The 17350-nt window shown below is 34.1% G+C and overlaps 1 protein-coding gene across 8 annotated transcripts in view; it reads right to left on the reverse strand.

Moving 5' to 3' along the window:
• Positions 1-17350, reverse strand: part of CDH18 (cadherin 18) — a 434225-nt gene that overhangs the window by 111994 nt on the left and 304881 nt on the right. The gene's annotated exons all lie outside the window — the stretch shown is intronic.

Genomic DNA, 17350 nt, shown 5'->3' on the forward strand with positions numbered 1-17350 from the left:
ACAAACCCGGGCTTTTGCAACACCAAAAAAAACACTGCACAACGACATCACTCTTACTGTGAATGGTCAAAACACTTTCTTATTCTCAGTGAACTACCCAGCCATTATGACAGCTCAGATAAGCCTGGAGAAGCTATGGTACACCATGTGGTGCACCACACTTATGAGTAGTCCATTCTTTATTTCTCCCGTAGCCATTTCCTGTACTGTTTCATTCTTAAAAAAACAAATCAAAACAAAACAAAAAACTTTATCAATGAGGCTTATACAAACTGCATACAAAAAATGATGTACTTGTAGAAATAATTTAATCCACTAATGTAGATGTTATTATATTCTCAGTGATTTATCTTATAATTTTTAAATCCTATAATTATCCTGTAATTTGTTCATGAACTTTGCTCTTAGCCTTGCTTTTCTATCCATGTTGCCATTAATGTCATACTAGGACATAAATTTAAACAAGTCTATTCAAATGCCGGTTGAAAATATTGCCGTAAAGAGCATGCCCCTGCCCCTTTCAGCACAATACATAGATAAATACGCTCTCTGAAGTTTTCCCATTGTGGCTCTTGTCTTTCACATGGTTTTAGTATAAGTCTCTTTTAACTATTCCATTATTCTCCAGGCATTGTCTGCCTAAATCTGCAGATCCACACCAGCATCACTGTGAGTTTAGACGAACAGAGCAGAGGGGGATTGGCCTTCTATGCTGGAAGCAGCCCCACTGAGTGTTTGGTCTTCCCAGTTGCAGACTCACAGCCCAGTGTGCCCCTCACTGACACCACACAGCACCACACACCTGTAAGGCCCCATGTCCACACACAAAAACTCAAGGACTTCACATCAAGCATTCTTACCAGGTGTTATTTAACCTGATTTTAGAATTTTTAAATTTTTTTTAGATTTTAGATTTTTAAAATGAATTTAGAATTTATATATATATATATTTATATATGTATATATATTATATATATATATATATATGTATTTCTCTTCAGACCATTTTTTCCCAAAGTTCTTATCACTCTTGTTATCTTTTCTGGATTCTTTCAAACTCTCTATTATTTGTTGAGTACCAAGAACCTGACATAATACTCAAGCTGAGGATATACCAAGTCAAGTGAAGTGGAAAGCTTGCTTCATGTATCTTACAACATTCTTGTAAAAGATTCCTGTATATCTCTTTCAAGTGTTTTAGCTAACTTTTAATTGCTATTATACTCTAAATTTCTACTATGTGTATGCAATTAAAGCTCTACATCATAATCAGTGTTGATGATAAGATTTTGTTCTAAACAATAATTCTCTGTTCTTAGAATTCTATTATCAAAATGTAATGTCTTGAAAGACCTTTATATAGATATAGTAACAGACAATTTTAATGTTTTCATTCACTTACAGAAGTTACAATGCCTTCTAACCAATGGAATATCCCTCTAACACATGACGAGAACTAGATAATTCTAGGATTCTGCAGAGTTCCCAATGATATGAGAAGTCACAGAAGTACTCCTGTCCCTCAACAAACCTCAAAAGGAATTGAAACAAACCAGTATAGACACAGAAGGGTTGATTTAAACAGATTCACTCGTATAAGTAACAAAAATACAGAAAACAAAAACTGTCCAGAACAGTGGGGAAAAAAAAAGTAATTCAGAGTAAAATTGTGAGCTATGCTAAAAGACTTATATGTTGAAGGAGTTGGATGTTCCAGTGATGAATTCATCTGGGCATGAAAAAGAATAGATTTTAAGCTCTTAAACTTTTTTCCCTTGCCATTGCTAATGGGCATTTCCTAAAGCTTTTCCCGAGATGACACTCTCATAAGTAAATCAAGCAAATGTTGAAAAGGCAAGAAGCTTTCATGGCTAAATCATTTAGTTTGAATAGATCATTTAGTTTGGTTATCATCTAGGCCATGTTAAAATTCACAAAACTGAGGAAACTTGAACTCTTTAGTTTCTAGAAAAGACATTCAAAAAAATCTATTAGCTTCAATTATAAATACAGTTTACTAACCGCAGCAGGCTGGAGATCAATATTACTCATTCATTCCTTGGGAACCTACAAAAAGAAAACTACAAGGAAATAATACCTTTTTTTTTTTTTAACAAAACTGATTGAGAGATTACTATAGAAAAAGAACAGGATTGAGCTACCTCCACCAGAATAAGGAAAATTAAAAAATCAAGACTTTCTTTACAAAGAGAGCTTGAATTTCATCAAGAAATTTTGAAGTGATAAATATTATTAATTTGTTATTCAAGTAAAAATACACCTACTACCCAAGTACAGCATGGTCCAGTACATGCTAAAGTCAAAGAAAATCCACCTTTCCATATTAACAGTGCATTTGTGTACTCATCTGATTTAACTTTAAATATCTTCAATAGCTAACCTTGATCTGGTTGTCTAGACTTTGTTTCTAACTAACTGAGAGAACTAGATATTTCTAGGATGCTTTAAACATTTCAAGGAGATTAGAGATCACAGAGATGGTAAGCAGATCAAATAAAGAGATCACCATAATCACGATTGCTTGACAAAACCTCTTTTACCATTGAAGCAACAGAATGTGAATTATCTTTTTTATTATACAGAACGTGTAATCATTAAACAATTACCTAGCCAGGAGATGGACAGGTCTGTATAAGGGCATGTAGGACAGTGATATTCTAGCTCACTCTAACATCTAAGGAGATCTGAAGGGTTGATAGCTGAGATCTACAGGAATACTGTAGAACAATTTCTCTTCCACAGCAGCAGTGGACCAGCATTCCTTTCATAAAAGAGTACAGCAGTCTCAGCCAATGAGCACATCTGCCTGAGAAAAAGGGATCTAACCTATTGCTTGAGAGCCACCCTGAAGCTGAATTTGTTTTGTTCTTTTGCAGGCTGCTTTAAGAATACTCCTACAGCTCAGGGGAACTTCAAAGATAAAAAGAATCAGACAGGTAATGGCAGTTGAAAGATTTAATTATTAGACACACAAATAATGAAGTTGATGACATCTAAGAGGACACTGATTCATTTGTCTGCTAAGTATAAAAGTAATAGGTCTCCTAAGGTATCCAGAGAGCTGGGAGGTGTAGAGGAAGGGTTGGTTGGCATAGTTCATGTTGCTATCAGTGATGTAGAAAAGTGCAGGAGCAATATTCTGGGGTTTGTCTTCAGGGACAGGGGACTGGGGTCCAGAAACTCCATGGAAAACTGCCAGGCTCATATATAAAGCCTGAGATGCTGGCAGAGATTTACAGTCTCACTAGGTGGACAAGGGCATGGTATAGAAAGAAGGAATTTTGGCAGAACAGGAACCAAGGACACTTTTGGGATAAGAGAAGCCTGGACAGAACTGTCAGGCTACACTTTAATCATAATGGAGCCAGGCAATTGGCACTGAAAACTAAAAAGGTCACTGAAAAGCATTTAAGCTAGGAGTGAGAAGAAAGCTGACAGAGAGAGAAAAGTACCCTGTTCAGTCTGATGCAAGTCACAGGGGAGAAAGAGCTATCATTTACTGTGCCTCAGAAAAGGCCAAGAGGGAAATAAATGGCAAAGCACAAGTAAATATCAGAAAGGCAACTCAAACCACCTACAACACCATCAAGAGTAAGAAACTCTAAAATAAGCTCACAAAACAGCCCAGAAATGTGAAAGATGATTTTTTGTGTATAGAAATGTAAGGTAATGCATTAGGGAAAAAATATGTAAACCATACTTGAAGTTAAGACTAAAGAAAACGGAGTTGGTAGTCATCGTCAACAGTTCAAGATCACTGGCATAACAGAAACTACAAAATTCAAGAAAATGTTAGACACACTGGAAAAGATATTAAGAAAAGGATGGAAGATGACATTCTGCCACTCTTTAAAGTGTAGTGCACCAACATCTTGAGTACTGAGAGCCATTCTGGTCTTAGACTGTAAGAACACATCTTAGAGTCCAACTAGATTTACGTGAGGTACAGAGAACAAGTGAATTGAAGGTTTGGTGCAGTTGCCTTATGAAGAAGGTATAGGAAGGTGGGCATTCTTTGGTCTATTGACTAAGAACTGCAGGAAGATACGATCAAGGTCTACAGACTCAGCAAGGCGATGGATTTTGCTGCATGAAAGTCAGAATGCTACATGTTGCTAATTTCATAGCTTTATTTGTACACTTGTTCAGTATTTCTCTCCAAGAGAAAAGAGCGTGAAGGGAAATCTCAGAGTAAGTATGTGACAGGAAGCTCTTCTGGGTAATAAAATGAAAGATAAGATAAACACAGGACTATAATTTATCAAATCCAACAATACTAGAATTGAGGACAGCTGATTAAATTTGTAAGAGAGGCTGATATAAAGTAGATAGAAAGTATTTCTTTAAAAAGCAGGTAGTAAACTTCTGGAACTTTTTACAACAGGCTAATATCGGCAGGTTCAGAAAAGGATTAAACTCATGGACAACAGATTCATTAACATATAGGAAAGGTGCCATCCCAATGAAACAGCTGCAGATGCTGGGAAAGTATTAGAGGAGCAGACTTCAGAGAATGTCCTGGCAAATATGCTCTCCCTAAACAGCATTTCCCCGCTGACATTGTCAGAAGCAGAATACTGGCCTATATGGACCACTACTTTGACCCATCAGGCTTTTGCTATATTCTGATTTCTTAACACTTATTTTCACTTATTTTTTAATGAACACTGTTCATTAAAAGTCACATGTATTTTACAATTTCCATACTTTCAATCAACATGAAATATATTACAGAAGTCATAAAACAAATTTTAGACTAGGTTAATTTATAAAATTAACATTACTATCTTTATCATTTGATGGTAATCTTATCAAAGGTGTATCAAATTGATTTAAGGCAACATATTTGTCTATAAACCCATGCCAAATTCTTGTAATTGCATTGCTGATTCTTAATTGATTCCTTATAACAGCTCTATTATTTTGAGCAGGATCAATGTCAGAATGACAGGTCTTTAAAATGCTGGCACAATGTCTGTATTCTGGTCTTCCAAAACTTAATTAAAACAAAACAAAACAAAACAGAACAAAACAGTATTAACTCATCAGCAGGCAGGGAGGTTGCTTAGATGCATGTTTTAGAAATTACTACTGTATCTTTATTTTAGTGTCCATATCAGCTTCTGCTGATATGCTAGTTCCTCACTATTCTTTATTCTTAAGCCTACACAAAATATCATCACAGGATATTCTTGAATGTTATGAAAAGCATTAGCAAAAAACATTCTCAGGATGTTAAGACTACAGTTTTTGCTAGTGTATCTAGTAAATATCCATTTTGCTATCCCATCTTTTGCATAGACCACAGTTTTCCTTGCTTTCTGTACTATTTTTCAACCATTTGCAAACATGACTCTGTATATGTGAATCTTCCATTTTATGTGAATGTTTTGCATTATCAATATTTAATTTGCAGTTCTTGTTCTTACTAACTAGATTACTACATAAATTTGCTTTCTGAATGTACTTTTAATAAAATATTGGGAAAGTTTAATAAAATGTTGAAGAATTATTTCATTAAGTTTATCACGATTGTCCATGTTTGTCAGAATATACATAAGATTGCATTAGTCATTTCTTCTTTCAAATAAAATGAAATAAAGTATTTCTAATAAAATGCAGTCTCATGTCTAAAAGTTCAGTTCCAAGAGAAGATGTCAACTTACACTAAAGGCAATAGTTGCAGAGATTCTGAGTTGCATTCACTCAGGAATCCAAAATACTACAATGTTTTCCAGTATTATAAATAATACTAAGACTTTACACGATTAAGAAACACACACACATACAAAGACAAGAACTGAAGATCTGTATGCCACATGTGGGAAAACAAAGGACAGATTTCTAGAAACAGAGGACAGTATCTGTAGAACTGACTTGATCTAACGATTTCCCTTGGGTAGCTACAGCTGATGAAATGATATGCCAGCAAAATTGCTTTCCAGAAGCAATTTCCAGAAGCTACAGGAGTAGCTGAGGATAATCGCACAGCACAAAATTACAATAAGCACAGCTATTATACAGGACTTAAACACAGGAAAGTATAGATTCTGTTAAATGGATTAGCTTAATTTGTATACTTGTATTTAAGTCTTCATTCTGCAAATAATCAACTTGAAAGACAGCAACCATTTTAGAAAGAAATTAATTTGGCTAGAGGTGCAAGTAAGGATATGACAGGATATCAAATGGGAGAAAAATAAACACATCGTATTCCCTCTTTCTATCCATTTTTATCTGTTTACATTAATTACTGCATTAAAATCCTATTTTTAGGGACCAGATTTTCAAAGTTTTGTCTTCCTAAAGACATTTCGCTTTGATTCTAGGAAAAACTAGAAGCATAACTTGAAGCAGCACTCCATCTTTTCACGCAGCAAAATCTTAGGATTCCTCTCATTCTGCAGTGCAGAAAATGGGCTAATGACAGAAGTTAAGAAATACTGCAAATTGAATCTGTCAGTTTATGACTGTATTACAAAGAATAAACATTAGTTTATGACGATTTCAAGTGCTGTAGTTCTTCATCAGGATAGAAGATAGCAGCCTTTATTGTGCTTTTAAAACATTGTCAATACGCCTTAAACATGTTACAGAACAGCTGTTTACTCCAGAACGGCAGGTCTCCTTATTTTCTTTCACCTCAATGGTTCTCACAGGAAGCCTTATCAGATTAGGAGCCAGTTGATTATTCAGACATCAGCACAACTATCCTGATTCATATCAGCTGGGCATCTGGACATTAACAAAAATTTTCTCTTCCTAAGGAAAGCAACCAACCTATTCTCTTGGATGTATTTGCATTTTTTTGGTTTTCTTTTTCCTCTTTCTTTTGCTTATTATTTATTTATTTATTTGGTAACACGGCTTATTGTACAACACAGCCATAACACACAATTACAGAATATTTGAATACATGAAGAAAAAGTATTGCAAGCACCAATAAATATGTCAAAAAATGCCTCCATGCTGCAGGTGTGTAATCATTGTAAATGCATCATTCTACACTCTTTCATCAAATTACACACTCATCTAACAGGTGAGTTTAATCTTTTCACAAACTCAGAAATACTTGATTTCACAAAGCTGTGAGTGACTTACTGTATTCTTGTACCTTGCCTTTGAGTACTCTATTTAAATCAAATGAGTATATGATAAAAGCATTATGAATGTAATGTGAAGGAAAATAACCTTTGAGTGGTCTCTCCTCTGCATTATTCTTCTTTATAGTCTGCTTCCCTGATTCCTTCTTTTAACTGTCCACGATCCACTCTTTTATCCTCTAGTAGATTTCATGTCCCAACTTCACCAAATGCACGTTTTTGTTTTGTATGGTCTACCTGAGGGGGTAACTTTATGTCAGGATATATTTTCAAGAAACAGTACTCAAAATGATGAGTGTTATCCACTGGAAAACATGGTACTTCCATTAAGGATACACTGCAAATGTAGCTCCCGAATAAAGAGAAGAATTTTTCCAGAAGGAAGGCAAATTCACAATTCCATAACATGGCAATATATATATATATATTACACAATATATATAATAGAAGCATAGAATAGCCTGGGTTGAAAAGGACCTTAAAGATGATCTAGTTTCAACCCTCCCCTGGGCAGGGTTGCCAACCACTAGAGCAGAATGCCTTGAGCTGCACCAAGCTTGGCCTTGAATACCTCCAGGGATTGGGCATCCGCAACTTCCCAGGACAACCCATTCCAGTGCCTCACCACCCTCTGAGTGAAAAACTTTCTCCTAATTTCCAACCTAAATCTCCCCTGTCTTAGTTTAAAACCATTCCCCCTTGTCCTATCACTATCAACACAAGTAAACAGGAGTTCCCCCTCCTGTTTATATGCTCCCTTCAAGTACTGAAAGGCCGCAATGAGGTCTCCCCAGAGCCTTCTCTTCTCCAAGCTAAACAAGCCCAGTTTCCTCAACCTTTGTTCATACAGGAGGTACTCCAGCCCTCTGATCATCTTAGTGGCACTCCTCTGGAACCATTCCAAGAGCTCTACATTCTCCTTGTGCTGGGGCAGGCCTCCACGCAGGTGGGGGTCACACCCCTTTTTAATATATATATGAGATATACATAACAAAAAAAAAAGTTTTTGATTTTTCTCTGTCATTATTGCAATAAATGTCAAATTAATTATTAATACTTTTCCACTTGTCTTAAAATGTTTGTGTTGTTGTGTTTTTTTTTTCAATAATTTAAAACACTTCCATCAAACTGTTTAAGTATAAATATTATTAATTCATACTAGATGATTGGCTACTCCCTCTGAATATAAAATGCTATGTTGCATACCCACTATAAAAACATCAAAAAAAGTTCCAGAATGAGTAGAGGTTTCCCTCCAAACTATTCTGTGTCTCACCTTCTTTTTTTTTTTTGTCATGTTACACTCCACAACACTGGTACAAACTCACAGATCAGGAAGGTATAAAAGTATGAAAGCAAGCAATATAAAAGTAAAAAACAATCTTGAAAAAAAATGCTAATAATTGACCCTACACATTCAAAATAGCCATACAATTTGAAAATAGAAAAGATTAATATATTAAAAATATATATCATAATTTCTCAGTTTTCAGCATGGAAATACACCAAAGCTTGCACAATAATAAGCGACAGTGCTTACCATGTGTTGAACAAATACATGTGCTTGCAATTCCCTTTAAGAAATGCAGGAGACATATAGAAATAGCCTAAAATGAACACACAAAATTCTACAATATATATTGTCATGAAATATGATTACTATCTGTTCATTTATATATACATTAAATATGTTTGTATGCATTCTGTATAAGTCACAAATCCTGAGAGATTTTGAAGCATTCTCTCTGGTCACAGCAAGCCTCACTCAGTACAGTATGAGAGATATGACTGTATGAAACTCTTAATAACTCAAATTTTCATCGCAAATAAGAGACTGGAAAAGACAGAAGGCAACTATAACAGCATGTGTGATTGATGGGACAGTATAAGTGCTGCAGATCTCTTTTTCCACAGTCTGCTTATTCACAAGGGGGAAAAAACACATGTTTTCTGAAATAAAAAAATATTTACAGATTTATTAAATAAATTTATTAGCACTGGGATGGCAGCAGATAGCAAACCAGAGGCAGATTAACAGTAATGCCCAATGACAACAGTTAACCAAGAAGTAAAGTGCCCTGGCTAAAACAAATGCTTTGAACCAGACAGAAAAGGAACCAGAGCTGGGGTTTCCACCTCTCGTGGTTATCTTTTTATCACTGATTACAGCATTTCTTTCCTGCTAAAACTCTTCTAGTCTGTGTGGGCTACTCCATAAGTGTGAGAGTAGAAAAAACGTCATTGCATAAAGCTAAAACACCAAGAAAAAAAAGTAATTACATTTAATTCCTGTTTCAGTGAGGGTTTAAGCAAAAGAAAACAGTGTCAAAAGGACAGACTGGGATATCTGTAGGCAGAAACATTTTCTCAGGTTTGTCCAATACCTGGTGCAAAAGAAAAACCCACAATTTAAGCAAAAATAATTAAATATATATAAATTGAGAAGCCTCAAAATAATAATACCATTCCTCTACATTCATCCTTGTCAATAAATTTTAGACATCAAACAAACTTCAGTAAATACAATTTTTAGATAAATTAATATCAAAGTTTTCTTTCTGGTGATATAAAGTATTTTAAAATATCTAAACCAAAATATTACACTGCAGAAAATTTTCCTTCATTTATGGTAAAATCTATCATTTGTTCTTGCTTACTCAAATCATTTTTTTTAAACAAAAGTTAAGCAATAATACTCTACCCAGCATTCTTCATATAGGAAGTATAGGCTTAAACATCCCAACCAATGGAAAATATCAAACTCCATCTCCTACTTAAAATGGATGATGAAAGAGCAACTTCCCACTGGCAGCTTTGTAAACCTTGACTTCAATTTTTCTACTTCTTTATTATGGAATGTACCGAAATTACATGGTTGTTTTTCATTGGCTCTAAAGAAATTATTGAAAAAAAAACCATGATTTTTTTTTGTTTTGTTTTTGATGAAAGACACATATTAAAAAAAAAAAATCAAATCAGTTTGACTTTTTTTTTCCACTTCTCTCCTACCTAATCTGGCCTACAAAATAGCAAGTTATTCTCAGAACTTAAAATTATCAACACTGAAAATATTTTTCTAGGTAAGTTGCAATGACTTGTGGCTTTGATGATGGCTATGCTGTCAGCTGGTATAATTTTGAAGAGCCAAGTACAATTTATTCAAGTTTAAAAAATGTTTAGTTTTTCTCCTTTAGAATTAATTGCAAGTGATATTTTTTAACGTTAAGCAAAAATGTAGCTAAATCAAACACAGAGTGAATAATATTCCAATAGCTACTGACAAGGTAGTTAGGCTGACAAGTATAACAGCACACAAACATTGTCGGCTTCTTTTTTACATTACTTTCTGCATCATTTAATATTTAAATTACAATAATTCAATTTCAAATTATTCAAGTTTCCACAGAGTTCAACAAAAAGAAGAACTTAAGAAACTGTGTACTACTACAGAACTTATTTACCTTGATATTAATGTTATTTTTATAACAGTGAGGCTGGCAGCCAAAACTGACCTTAAGAGAATGGAAAGCTCAAGTATGTTATGCCAAAAACAAAACAAAACAAAACAGACAAAACAAACAAACAAACAAACAACAAAAAAAAAAAACAAAAAACAAAAAACAAAAACACAGATTATTTCTTAAAATAAATCTTTCTATCATAGCTTTACTCTCTCTCTCTCTCTCTCTCTCTCTCTCTGTATATATTGCTGGTATTTCAAAATATATTTCAAAATATACATTTTATTATCTATTTAATAATAAAGTGCAAACTTCATTTAGAGCCACATAAGTACATTTCCCACCAACAAGGAAAGAAAAAAGGTAGAAAAAAATTAGTTAAGAAAAACCATGCATGAATCCATTCATCTAGGAAGCACAGTATGTTAACACATCTACAGGAACCTGAACTTTTTTTCTGAACCACTAGGGTATGATGGCCAGATGGCATCAGTAAAAAGATACAGAAGGATACTACTTTAAAAGTGAGGCAGTTTGACTACACATCATTAAACACTAACATTTTTGGAAAAGAAGAACAAAACATGAAACCAAAACCACAAGTCTCTTCCCAAATACAAGTGATGACATTTTATACTCAACTCTACTTTCCCTTCAAATGAAAATTCCCAACAAAGTCAAGTGTTAAATTGCAGAAAATTCTACATAAGTAATGTTTTTCCTTTTTTTTTTTTTCCTACAGAATATCTGAAGATAAATTCCTTTTTAATATACAAATGCTTGTACATACAAATGCATGTTACCCATTTACCCTTTCTAGGAAAACAAAATCTGAACAAAATCTGACCTTCAGTTTGCAGATTGTGATCATACAGGAGAGTGCTTGCCATTTTCAGATCTCTGGGTTTTCCAAGAGATAACCCAGATTTCCTGTAATACTGTAGTAATATTGTCTGGAATAGCAGAGTACACCTCCTGTACCCAGATTCATCTCTATACACAAACATCTGAATTTGCTACACAAAGGAAAGGGGTGGGGGGTGGGGGGAGAGAGAAGGAGGGAGGGAAGGAGAGAGGCAGAGGAAAGAAAGGAAGGAAAGGAAGGAAAGGAAGGAAGGAAGGAAGGAAGGAAGGAAGGAAGGAAGGAAGGAAGGAAGGAAGGAAGGAAGGAAGGAAGGAAGGAAGGAAGGAAGGAAGGAAGGAAGGAAGGGAGGGAGGGAGGGAGGGAGGGAGGGAGGGAGGGAGGGAGGGATATGGTATTCTGTTGTTCAACTTGCCTACCGTAGGAGAGAGTGCAGTTCTGCGGAACACACCTGTAGCCAACAAACTCTGTATTTGATACTTGCATGGGATTTCAAATGTGATGTGAGTTCGTAGCTGAGAGAAAAGGTCTGTTTCTGCTCCAATTTGTACTGGTATACTACTTACTGTCAGTATGATTCCCCCTGTATACACATCCCAAAATAATGATATTTCTTCATCAGCATGCAATGAGAACAAGCAAAATCACCGAGGATCTCAGTGATCCACAGCAGAAGGGAAGATTCTCATCATGTTACCAGATATCAATACCAAATATGTTCTCTATTATGTACAGATAATTTGGCAAAAGTTCAAACTTTGGTGAGATAAGAATTATTGAAATAGTAAGCAGAAGGCACACGTATATCCATATTACTGAAAACGTACATTGCTAATTGTTTTTCGTTGGCCTCATTGGATTTGTAAGACTACCGAACATCCACCAGTTTCATTAAGAAAAAGGCAAAGTCTCAAGCTCAAATGACCTGCTATTAACATAAAACATGAACAATGAAGATGATAGACGGTGCAAGGATTTATTAGAATATAAGCATCATGAAGCAAGTATTGTAAAATCAGAATAATCAGATTCTCTCTGTGATACAGATGATTCTCTGATTCTGTGATATATTAGAATGATTCCACTGGCTTTATTAGCAGTGGCTTTTTTTTTCCTATTTGCCCACATAAAGAGAAAACCAAGTCAGGTATTTTTTACACAAGGACAATAATATCATTTTCCACTTGACACATTAAAAAAATAAAAAAAGAAAAACAAGAAGTTGATAGTAAATGAGAATGATGATGTGCAAACACATTTTCCAATCAAAATCAATAATCAGTGTGTTTTTTAAATGTCAGATGAAATCTCTACCTGGTTAAGATGTCATTTATGTAATCTATTTTATCATCCGACCATATTGAAACATTTCATGAACTTTTGAGATGAAAAACTACATAAACATTCATCAACAAAGAGACATAGAAAAATGAATGTCATGTCCAACTAAGATCAATTTAGGATGTATAAAATTGTTGTAATAACAGAAAAGGGAAGAATTGATTTAACTTGCTCAACAGAAAGGTACCAGAATTGTCCACAACAATGCATAAGGTGAGAGACTGCTTTAAAATGATGGATAAAAAATAGCCTGAACTTTTCAAAGTGGAACTGGAAGTGAAAAGTTGACGAATCCATTTAACAAACCAGCATAATAGTATCTACTCGTAGAGCAGATATGATAAAGGAGGGCCTGGATTATGGCTATGTATTAAATGTACTTCAAGTTATTAGAGGATAAGAGTCAGGTCGGAAAATACACTTCCAGAATATTTGATATTACCCACAGTGTACGTTATGATCCTAAGTGAGGAAACACAGAAACAGAGACAACAATTTTGGTTTCAGTGACCTTTTTCCTTTTTACCACATCTGACAGGCAAAATTTTCATAAAGGCAGATGTTAAAAAATAAAATATAATAATAACATGATAAAAATAATAAAAGAAATGAAAAAGAATACACATTTCAAAGAAACATATTGCTTACATATAGACCTAAGGGAATTTGTCTCCAGCCTCGCAGACAATTATAGCTAGTATAATTTCAATTCCACCTCAGCTAAGATCTTCATTCATTATTGCATTTCATCTTGTCTAGGCTAATGCAGTAATTTATTTCCTGGTTTCTTAAAATCCCCCCCTTTTTTTAAGGCAGGCACCTGAAATATACACAGTTCATATCCATCCCCCATATAATTTTTAGTCTTCTTCAACATCACATTCAAAATAATTGTTGTTCTTGAAATTCTCAAGATAATTGCTTCCTAACTTTCTCAAAAAGTACATTACTTGTTTTTTCCACCTTCCTATTTGCTCAGATCTCTTTTTATTTTTCAGTATGGTCATCCTGTTACATGTGATACCAGATGTTCCATCCTTTTGAAATAGCTTTCGCATGCTTCTGTACTTCATCACTTCTTAGGTTCATAAACATATGCAAAATGTTTTATCTGCTACTTGTAATGAAGAAGACAGAAAAATCCAAGTCTAATACACAGCAAGAAAATATTTTTCTCCTTTTCCTGGAAGGACATCAAGGCTGGGCATATGCATAGATTACTTGAGTCCACCGTATTAGACTCCAGACTGCAAGAGTTAAAATAATCCAAGTTACATTATCTTAATTCAGTTCATATACATCAGGATATTAGAAAACATAGGCTCAGGGTGGTATTAAAGCTAAACAGTATACATGTATAACTGTTTAGAAGATCAAGGCTTCACTATGAAGTTGGAGAAACTCACATACACCAACAATAACAAAAATGAGTAAACATATATCTAACAGTGCAAATAGGTCTGGATTATGGAAATCATGACCTATGATTGTGTATTACGATCAGGTCTGTTGTTCAATATGTTTGTTGATTTATTCTATCATGATGAACGTAACTGTAAACACATCATCTCATTTGAGAGAATAGGTTATTTCAGAGTGGACATTACAAATGTATTATATTTTGTTGCATGACATGACTGATGATATAAACAGCAACGTAAACTAAAACTGGACTCCAAGATAATACAATATAACAATAGTTCAAATCCTTATTCTCCATATATAGTGTAAATTTATTTTTATAAACCAAAACCTTTATTATAAAGTTTTAAGATCCTAGTACAAAGGACCTTAAATCTCTATTAGAGAGTGTCCATTGAGCCTTTGTAAATATAGCATTCTTTTTGACATTGAAAAAAAAAAAAAAAGAAGAAGAATTTTTATGAATGCCTAAGTGCAGCTCCAGTTCAGATACACACAGGTAACCGTTAGTTTCATTTAACTGCAGACAAAGTTTAAGAAACCTTTCTTTTACATATTAGAAATATTTTTAACAAAATTTTGCTATTTTATTATTCTGCTATTTTGGCATCAGTATTACTTAGCTTGTTTTGCTGGTACGTAATGACAATTGCGCCTCACCCTCCCAGGAACATGGAGACAGGGAAAGCAGAGTGTAATGTGATTCTTAAATTCATCATATACCAATGAAGAGCACATAATACAGAATTGTAGATGAAGTTCATAGACTTATAAAGTATCACATAGAAACATAGTTTTTCAACAGCATCTGCTTTTGATCTGTTCTATTATTAAGAAGACACTAGTTCAATAACAGTTTAGATTTTGATGTTATTAAGAAAAAAAAAAAAAAGAAAAGGAAAAAAGAAACAGGCTAAACTATCTCACTATCTCCTTCCTGTTTTTCTCTTTAATAGTGGCAGAAGAGAACTTTTGAGCACCTTATGCTTTGAACAAGTTCATTTTGGAGAGAGCTTGTTAATTGTTTTATTTCCAAGATTTTCTGAGCTGACCTACAGCTGTTTCTGAGTTGAGTCATCCATAATGGCCTCCAATGACCTTTTGTAGATATGCTCAATAGTAATGCTACATAAATATCTGTAAAAAAAAAATAAAGCTGAAACTCACCATTTCCTTCTTCCTGGTCAAGCAAGTGACAATAATTACTGGACTATTATAAAGCCTTTTAGTGCAGTGGCTTAGCACTTACATTTAGCCGGGTTTAACATGGCTGAAGCCTACTCAGGAAATCTAGTGACAATCTTTTAAAAGTGCTATTGGTCATGTGCAAATGGTACTTCAGAGGCTCAGAGCTATGTCGAACCTTCATGCAATTTTCCCATGAAAACAAAATCTATCTTTTTAGCTTCAGAAATATCTTCCTCCCAATTGCCATGTTCTCACTTCAAACCAGAAATGGTTACAAAATGAGAAAAATAATAGTAAGGAAGAAAAGTCCTTTTCTGATCACATTCTTAAAAAAATGTTTTTGCTGAAACTAACATAATCACTAGACATAACAACAGATAAATAATAGGTCATTTCAGGTTAAACAATAAAATCTAGAAAAGTCTATGCACTTCTGAAATCAGGAACTTAAAATGGAAACTGCTAGTGAACCTTAACTATAGGTATCTGCTATCTGCTCTGCTAAGAGTATATTTTAAAAACTTATGATGGCTAGTAGTTAACTTATGAAGGCTAAAACTTGATATAATCTGTGATTTACATGATTAATTCAGAAAGTTATCAGCAGTCTAACCTACTACCTCCCAGCTGTAATTTCTAACTTTTAACAAATTACTTCTCATGTTGTGTTCTCGATATACAAACACATTTCCAAATTATTATTTATGAATAATAACTTTGGATTTTTTTTAATTTCCCAAAATTATTACATACTACTTCATAAACAGTTCCCAAATCATGGAACATAAACTACCAATATATCCAGAAATGTATTGTCTAAAACAACAAGTAGTAAAAAAAAAAAAAAAAAAAAAAAAAGTATTCAAAATATAAGGTACGAGTTTGCTTGAAAAATTTAAATTGAAACTGGTTATTAAATATAAATGCAATTTCTTCAAATATAGGGGAGTGTTGTGCATTTGCTTAGGGGAGCAGGCTATTGGACAGGAAAATTCTTCCTCCTCACTTTTCCACCATCCCAGATATACTTACACTAGTCTACAGAAAAAACATTGTTAATATCAATCTGAAAAGTGATTCTCAAAAATCAGAGGCTTGATGCTGAATCAGGGGTGCATTATTTCATTGTTACCTAACTGAAACTTTAAAAGCACCAAACACATTACTGACAATCTCATTCTGATTCAGAACACCACCACTAAAAAAGGTAATTTATCACCATTTCTCATGATGGCTATTCAAAGGACTAATCAGTTATTTTCAGTCAAAACTAAAATAACAATAAAATACACTCTATAACAATCTTTTAGATAAGCAATGATGTGATATTGTGAAAGAGCTTGGAAAAATATGGATTTTTTAAAATTCCTTTCTACTTCAAATGGATTTGATTTTTTTTCTGTTGTTTTAACATAGGGAAAAAAAAAACAAACTCACATAAAGGCATTAAAAGTACAGTTCGCTCCTGTGCTTTTGTCTTAATTTAAAATTCACTACTGAAAGGTTAGATTTCAGAAGCTTAATACAAATTTCACTGAATATTTTTTGTATTATCTTCTGTACCATACTGTGGTCTACCATGGTTTACTAAGCCATCCTTTCAGAACAGTAATATGGTTTTATTTTTCATATTGCTCTGCTTGTAAAACTAAATCAAAATGAAACCGATTTGGAGTGGAAGGTGAGAAGCACTTCCCATGACACTAGATGACACCACAATGTCACACAGGCACTATGATGATTACTCCCAGATAGCAGACCCCTTCTGCCATGAGAAGGAGGACTGGGGATCCTCAGACTAGCTTCCCGTCTGTTTGACATACAGGTGTTTCAGTACCCATGTTTCAAGAAAATGGCTAGCACAAGGAAATGTTAACATGTCTGTCTGTCTCCACCTCAGCTAGACAAAATGAAAGTCTTTTTCTATTCTGTTACATAGCAGGCAGAAACTG

The sequence above is a fragment of the Anas acuta genome, chromosome 2 (assembly GCF_963932015.1).
Source record: "Anas acuta chromosome 2, bAnaAcu1.1, whole genome shotgun sequence".
Lineage (NCBI taxonomy): Eukaryota > Metazoa > Chordata > Aves > Anseriformes > Anatidae > Anas > Anas acuta.